Source organism: Aotus nancymaae, unplaced genomic scaffold (assembly GCF_030222135.1).
Source record: "Aotus nancymaae isolate 86718 unplaced genomic scaffold, 86718_ANA_hifiasm-v0.15.2.pri h1tg000041l, whole genome shotgun sequence".
Taxonomy (NCBI): Eukaryota; Metazoa; Chordata; class Mammalia; order Primates; family Aotidae; genus Aotus; species Aotus nancymaae.
This window is the reverse complement of record NW_026988455.1, coordinates 11422183-11430172: the sequence shown is the minus strand read 5'-3', so window position 1 is coordinate 11430172 and position 7990 is coordinate 11422183. Positions and strand designations below refer to the sequence as shown.

At 37.2% G+C, this 7990-nt stretch overlaps 1 long non-coding RNA gene across 2 annotated transcripts in view; it reads right to left on the bottom strand.

Moving 5' to 3' along the window:
• The window catches only part of LOC105718735 (uncharacterized), a 164599-nt gene that overhangs the window by 21569 nt on the left and 135040 nt on the right, over positions 1 to 7990 (bottom strand). The gene's annotated exons all lie outside the window — the stretch shown is intronic.

The window sequence follows — 7990 nt, the reverse complement described above, 5'->3', positions numbered from 1 at the left end:
TCTCAGCTCAATGCAACGTCCATCTCTGGGTTCAAGCAATTCTCCTGCCTCAGCACCCTGAGTAGCTGGGATTACAGGCACCTGCCACCACGCCCGGCTAATTTGGTATTTTTAGTAGAGATAGGGTTTCACCATGTTGGTCAGGCTGATCTCTAACACCTGACCTCAGGTGATCCTCCCAAATTGCTGGGATTCCAGGCCTGAGCCACTGTGCCTGGCCTTTAGATGTTTTTAGTAGTAATGATGATACACTATTTATGCTGGTCCTTGGGCAGTCAAAGCAATTAAAATGGGTGCTAGACATCAAGATATCTCACCTTCCTAATCAGGAAAGGATATGGAGAACCACTCTTCTTGGCTTACCATGGTGGTATGGAAATTTTGTGATATTTGAGGGGTCTGTATTACAGAAAAGTTAATATGAAAATGTTCCATAAATTTTTATTAAACTTTTACTCTAGTGCCTTTTACAAGCATGTGACTGTCTGCCACAAGTGGGCCTGATCTATATTTTAAAGTTTTATTTTCTTTTTAATTGACACATGTATGGGGTACAGTGTAATGTTTTGATAGAAGTACACATTGTGTAGAGATTAGATCAGGGTAATCAGCATATTCATCTCCTCAAACAGTTATAATTTATTTGTGGTGAGAATATTCAAAATCTTCTCTCCTAGTTATTTTGAGTTATCCAATATAAAATTGTTAACCATAGTCACCCTATGTATTAGTCCATTTTCACATTGCTATAAAGATACTACCTGAGACTGGGTAATTTATAAAGAAAAGAGGTTTAGTTGACTCAAAGTTCTGCATGGTTGGGGAGGCCTCAGGAAACTTACAATCATGGTAGAAGGAGAAGCAAGCACCTTCTCTGCAAGGTGGCAGGAGGAGAGAGAGCAAAGGGGGAAGGGCCCCTTATGAAACCATCAGATTTCATGTGAATTCAGTCACTATCACAAGAACAGCACAGGGGAACCCCCCCACACCCATGATTCAATCACCTCCCTCCCTCAACACGTAGGGATTACAGGTTTCTCCTTCGACATGTGGGCATCACAATTTGAGATGAGAGTTGTGTGGGAACACAGAGCAAAACCATATCACCCTACCACGCAATAAAACACCAGAACTTATTCCTTCTATCTAACTATAAGTTTGTACCTGTTGACCGACTCTACTAATCTCCCCTCCCCATTACCCCAACCCTCTCCAGCCTCTGGTAACCACTATTTCACTTTCTACTTCTGTGAGAAGTAGAATTTTAGAATTCCAGATATGAGTGAGATCATTTAGTATTTGTCTTTCTTTGCCTGGCTATTTCACTTAACATAATTATCCTCTGGTTTTATCCATGTTACCACAAATGACAGAATTTCAGTTTTTATGGCTGAATACTATTTTGTGTGTGTGTGTGTGTGTGTGTGTGTGTGTGTGTGTGTGTACCATGTTTTCTTTGTTTTTTTAAAGAGATGGAGGAGTCTTGCTATGTTGCCCAGGCTGGCCTTGAACCCCTAGGCTCAACCACCTCCTCCCACCACACCCTCCAGAGTAGCTGGGAATATAGGCATGCACCAATGCACCTGGCTTATATACCATCTTTTCTTTATCCATTCATCTGTTGATGGACATGTAAGTTAATTCCATTGCTTAACTACTGTGAATAGTGCTGCAATAAACATAGCAGTGTAGATATGTATTTATGTCTTTATTTACTTAACTATTTATTTATTTAACTATTTTAAAGCTGAGAAATTCAAAATTAACTTTTGTTCTATTGATATATTTGATCAAATCTGTGAAGATGGACACATCCTGTTTTTAGAATTTTTCCTTTCCCAGGCTTTCAAAGTTTCAAGAAAATTGATACAATAAACCAACTTACTCCTATTATAATTTAAACATTTCCAAAATTATTTCCATTTTAAAAGAAGTTAAAGTTTGACCAATGAAGCAGTTGTCAATGGTAGGATTTTATTATTAATTTAATCATGTTATTTACCATTTATTATTGAGCAAGTACCTTATGCCAGGTCTTCATGTGTCAACCATCTCTTCTTTCTACAAATAGAAGACTTAGCAATCTTGGGGTAAGTTATGAATGATAATATATATGAGTTCAAATAGTCTCTTTCTAGGACACTGAAGGTCTTTGGGGACTTAAAAACTTGATTATAGTGATTCAGGCATATAGGAGAAAATTGCAAAGTACACATATACACACACACACACACACACACACACATGCACAATAGAAAAGAACTATTTGTACATGCCAGGAAACACTGCTCTAAGAGTGGCTTCATTCTAGGACTATGAAAGGAAAACAAACTAACTGTACAGAAGTCAAAAAAAGGGCATGTATTTGGGAAGAATAGGAAACTGCACTGAAGACCTGGAGTCAGCCAAACCCAAGTTCCAGTCTTCTTAGATGTAATTTAACTTCACTGAACCTGTTTACTTTAAAAATTCCTGTTTTAATTAAAATTTTCATTTACTATTAAAATTGTATTTTTTAATTAAAAATACTTTAAAAGTTAAAGTGTATAGGTTTTCTATTTATCTTAAATATTAAAATAATTATGAATTAGAGTTGTACCAGCTTGAAGATATAAATTGATAGGCTTAATAATTTTGGAACTTTTCTTAATGTCAAAGTTAACTAGAACTTATTTTCTTTTTCAAATTACACATTTAAAATTCCAGCATCAGTTCCTTTTTGAGTCATCCAGGTCTCTCACATTAGTAAATATTTAGCTACTGTAAAGCTGAAGTTACTTATGTCATAACTTGCTTAGGGGCAATTTGTAAATATTTATTTTGGATAAGCTATGTTTTATTTTGTTTTGCTTTTGAGAAAGATGCTTCTCATTTTTGCTAATTTCAAACAAACGGCTTTCTAGTGGAAAGTAATTCTTTTTATAACTCAAGTTAAATATTTCTGTCTATTCTTTAGTCAAATTGAAAATAAGACATATGAAAACAATGACCTACTACCTTGGTTTCTAATTTTTCAGAGGTGAACACCACCATAAACGGTAACTAACTTACAGTAGTGCCTACTGTATCCACTAGGCATTATGGAGAATACAGATATGACTCAGACAAGCACCCTGCCCTTAAAAACATGAAGATTAAACGTATTATCATGATTTACAGGCATAGTTCCTCCTCCTCCAAAAACAAAACAAAACAATACAAAAGACACATATTACCATGTTTGTCAGAAATATAGACACCAAACATTAAAGTGTCAGAAAATAACTAGGGCAGCTTGAACTCAACCTTTGCACTCTCTAATACTTGAATTATATTTTATCAAACCTTTGTTAAGTTAGTTCATGTGGTTTGGTGCCTCAGTGGTTCTAATTCAAGTGTGGTATTGTAGATCCATCTGTCCCAGTGCTATCTCACAGCACTAGAACATGTGGAAGAGATTTAACAAAGAGTATTAGCTATGATATGTATATATTAGTATGCATTACATGTCAGACAGTGTTCTGAGTTATTTACATGTACTAATTCGTGTAGCCTTCCCAATAACGCTATGAGGAAAGTTATTGTCATCTTCTTTTGACAGATGAAAGAAACTGAGCCACAGAAAGTTTAGATAACTTGGCCAAAGTCATGCTACTAATAAGTTATGGCCCCAGAGTGCGAGCACAGTTTGACTTCACAGTTTGCTTTTACACCCTTCACTATGCTATCACTCAACAATTATCTGAGTCATGTTAATGAAGGGATTTAAAAATCTGACAGTACTGGAACAGTATAGTAAGCTGATACTTTCCCGGACTGGACAACTCCAGAAGCAGTCTCATGTTTGCCTAGTTTTTGTTTGTTTGCCTGTTTTTTTTGTTTGTTTGCCTTTCTAGGCAATGGGGGCTAATCTGACTAGTACTGCTGTAGACATTCTAGTATATGTCTTTCAATTAATCTTTGAACTCATTTTCTGTTTGGTATATATCTGATGGTACAATTGCTGAATCCTTGGTAAATACATAAGAAAAGAATTTCTAGGTCATAGTATAGGATTGCTGGAAACTGTACCAATTTGCATTCCCATCAGCAGGGTATAGGAGTTCCAGTTGCCTTCCATTTTTCCCAATATTTTCTGCCTCTTTCATTTTAGGTAAGTATGCAGAGATATCACATTTTGGTTTTAATTTGCATGACTCTGATGACTAATGGAGTCAAGCTCACTTTCATATGTTTATTGGCCATTTGGCAATAAAGTTTTACGAAGTGTCTTTTCAAGTGGTTTGTCCACTTTTTAAAATTAGGGTGTCTGTCTTTTTGATTGTGTAGAAATTCCTAATGTATTCTAGATACAAGCCCTTTGTCAGCGATATAAACTGAAAATCTCTTCTCCCATTCTGTAGGTTGCCTGTTCTCTATCTTAATGGAGTCTTTTGAGGAACTGATGTTCTTACTTTATATAGTTCAATTTACCAGCGTTTTTCCTCATGGCTAGCACTTTTTTGTGTCCTGTGTAAGCAAAGTTTGCCTACTCCAAGGTCATGAAGATTTCTTTCATGTTTTCTTCTAAATCCCATAGTTTCATTTTTCACATTTGGATCTATAATCCTTCTGGAATTTTTTTTTTTTTTTTTTGCATATGGTGTGAGATAGGAGTTAAAATACATGTTTATGTGGACATCCAATTGTCCCTACGCCATTTACTGAAAAGACCATCCTTCCCCACACTGTACTGCAGTGTTACCTTTCTCATAAACCAGTTAACTGTATCCATACCTATGTCTATCTACCTATCTACCTGTCTATATCTGTTTATGGAATCTGTTCCATTACATTGATCAGCTCATTTGTTTTTTATGTCTAGAAATTTTTGCTAAAGCAGTAGTAATGAGTTTGAATCTTGCTTCTTGGGGCTGTGACAACACTTCAAGTTGTGATTCTTCACCTGCAGCACTAGCCATGCCATGGTACCCACCGAGGCATCCACCCTGTGGGTATCTATGCGATGCGTAATAAAGATAACCTCAGCTGGGTGCAGTGGCTCATGCCTGTAAACCCAGCACTTCAGGAGGCCAAGGCAAGCAGATCCCTTGAGCCCCAGGAGTTCAAGACCAGCCTGAGTAACATGACAAAATCCCATCTCTACAAAAAATAAAAAAAATTAGCCAGACACAGTGGTATGTGCCTGTAATCCCAGCTACTCGGGAAGCTGAGGTGGGAGGATTGCTTGAGCCTGGGCTGTTGAGGCTGCAATGAGTGGAAATTGCACCACTGTACTCCAGCCTGGGCGACAGAGTAAGACATTGCTGAAAATAAAAAGAAGATAACCTCTATCTCGACTGCTTTCCCTTCCCACCCTCACCCAAGTCTCTGTCTTTTCTTTGAATTTGTTATCTGTCTTTCCACAAGTATAAAAGTACACTTGTATTTTAGGTATTGGATATTTTCCCTTCCTTGTGTATTATCATAAAAACAGCCAAATAAAGAATTTACTATATTTTTTTAATAAAAAAGAAATTAAATTACATTTACTGTAGACTTCAAAGAATTTTTTTAACTATAAATTCAGTGGCTTTTGATTTTTCAAAGAGTCACAACTCTTACTAAAATGACATGGGTATTTGAATTCAAGAAGGAGGTAATTTTATTTCAACCTGATAATTACTATAAAACCTTATGTCTTTTTCACTAGAAATAGAAATACAATGTATATAGATGTTTATTAGACATCTATAATAAAAAAATGAATATTGCATATAACTGAGCCTTCCTAGAATGTTTGCCTACAGCTACAGTGTTGTAGCAGTTCATGTGATCTCTCTCATGGTCACATGTTAGGAGTAGAGTCATGTAGCGGTATGCAAAGCAGATCCCCTGTTGGGATGTCTGTTGGCTTCAGATTAGCTCACTTATCAGGCAAAACAGAGACTATGGTAATGCCCAACATGTCCCCATTTCTGTTAACAGCTTATCAAATTCCCAGTCACAAGAGCTAAAACCTTAGAACAATCTTTTACTCCTCCCTCTTCCCCACAGTGCAGCTATAATATTGACTGAATCTCCTTTTATAGAATCATTTGTGCCAGTTCCTTTTTTGTGAATTTATTGTTACTGTTCTCTTTCAAACGTCATATAGGATGTTCATACTGGCTTAAACAATAAGAAAGATCATTATCACAGAAAACAAATATATATCTATATATACAGGTAGGATGGCACTGTCCCTGCTTCTCTGCAATCCTCTTTGCCCTACCCTACTGGTGAATCTATGCCCAAGCTGGCAGCAAGATAGCCTGGCAGTTCCAGGTTACACCCAGTAGACCACATCTCATGTTTCACTGGCCAGAGTCAGGTCACATACTCATCTTTAAGACAGTTGTTGGTAAGGATTTACCCTGCAGCCAGGAATGAAACCATCTTCCCCTGAGTCATATGGGAAAGGACACCTGAACAAAATCAGGGTTTTGTTACCATAGGAGATGGGGTCTGAATGCTGGTAGATAATCAACAGTACCTGCTCCAAACTCTAATCACCTCTCTTAGAATAACTGCAGCCACCTCCTAACTGTGGTCCCTGCCTCCTGTTTTTGGCCCCATTTTCTCAACATGTATAATGAAGCCAGTACAATCCTCCTTAAACACACTGCTGTCATGACAGCACTCTCTTGGTCAGGGGGCCTAGGTAGCTTCACTGTAACTGATGGACAAAGTTTGAACACCTTGGCCTCCCCATTCAAGATGTCCACAACCAGACTCCAACCCATCCCTTATCATTCCTTCTCCCTAGTTCCTATAGCAGAGGTGGTAGTAAATATATGAGGGTTTGTGGGCCATGTGGTCTCTGTCACAGTTACAGTAGTCTTCCCCTCATCTGTACAGTAATATAAGTAATTGTGAGAAGAAGAAAGAGAGAAAGAGACCATGTTCATATAACTTTACTACAATGCATTGTCATAATTATTCTTTTTTTAAAAAAACTCTGTCTCACTATGTTGCCTAAGCTGGTCTTGAACTCCTGGGCTCATGTAATCCACACACCTTGGCCTCCCAAAGGGCTGGAATTACAGACATGAGCCACTGTATCTGGCCTGAATTGTTCTATTTATTAGTAGTAATTGTTGTTAATTTCTTACTATGCCTAATGTATAAATTAAACTTTATCTTTTCTCTGAATTTGTTTATCTATATTTCCACATGTATGAAAGTATACTTTTACCATTTATTTTATGTATTGGATATCTCCCTGAACAAATCATAGGTATATATGTACAGGAAAAAACACAGTTTGTATAGAGTTTGATACCAAAAACAGTTTTAGGCAACCACTTGGGGGTCTTAGACGGTAATCCCTGCAGATTAGCAGTGGAGTATTGAAATCGATTCTTCCCTCATGGTGCAAAAGCAGTCATGCACAGTACAATACAAATGAATGTGACTATATTCCAATAAAACTTCATTTACAAAAACAGGCAGTAAACTAGATTTGGCCCGCAGGCCACACTTTAACAACCCTTGCCTTATAAGAACTCTCTTGCTCCACTAGGCCCTAAGTTGGTATAATCAACACTCCATTGGAACCACAGAGATGACAAGATAATGGTATGGGGAAGTCCTATATATGTAGGATGTCTGGCAGGGTCTGGGATTCATGTCTGACGTATCATCAAACGTTACATTGACACTAGGACTAGTTTTTGTAAGTGTATTTAGTTAGATCATTCAACTGATTCAAAGATCAAAAGATCCTCTAGAACTGTGTTTCCCGACCCTTTTTTTGGGCTGTGGTACAAGTATTTGTTAGGCTAACTGAGACAAAAAAAAATGAGTTAGTTTCTTTACTATGCTGATGATATCTTGACAAGTCATCAGTCAAGCTCTTTTTCTCACCCTTATCCCCAGATCTACACCTCCCCCCCCCACAATCTTATCTCTTCCTATCTCTTTTTGTTAAAGTGTTGGAAAAAACTAAGGTTTGTTTTATTTAGTTAGCTTGTTGTTTTATACCTACATA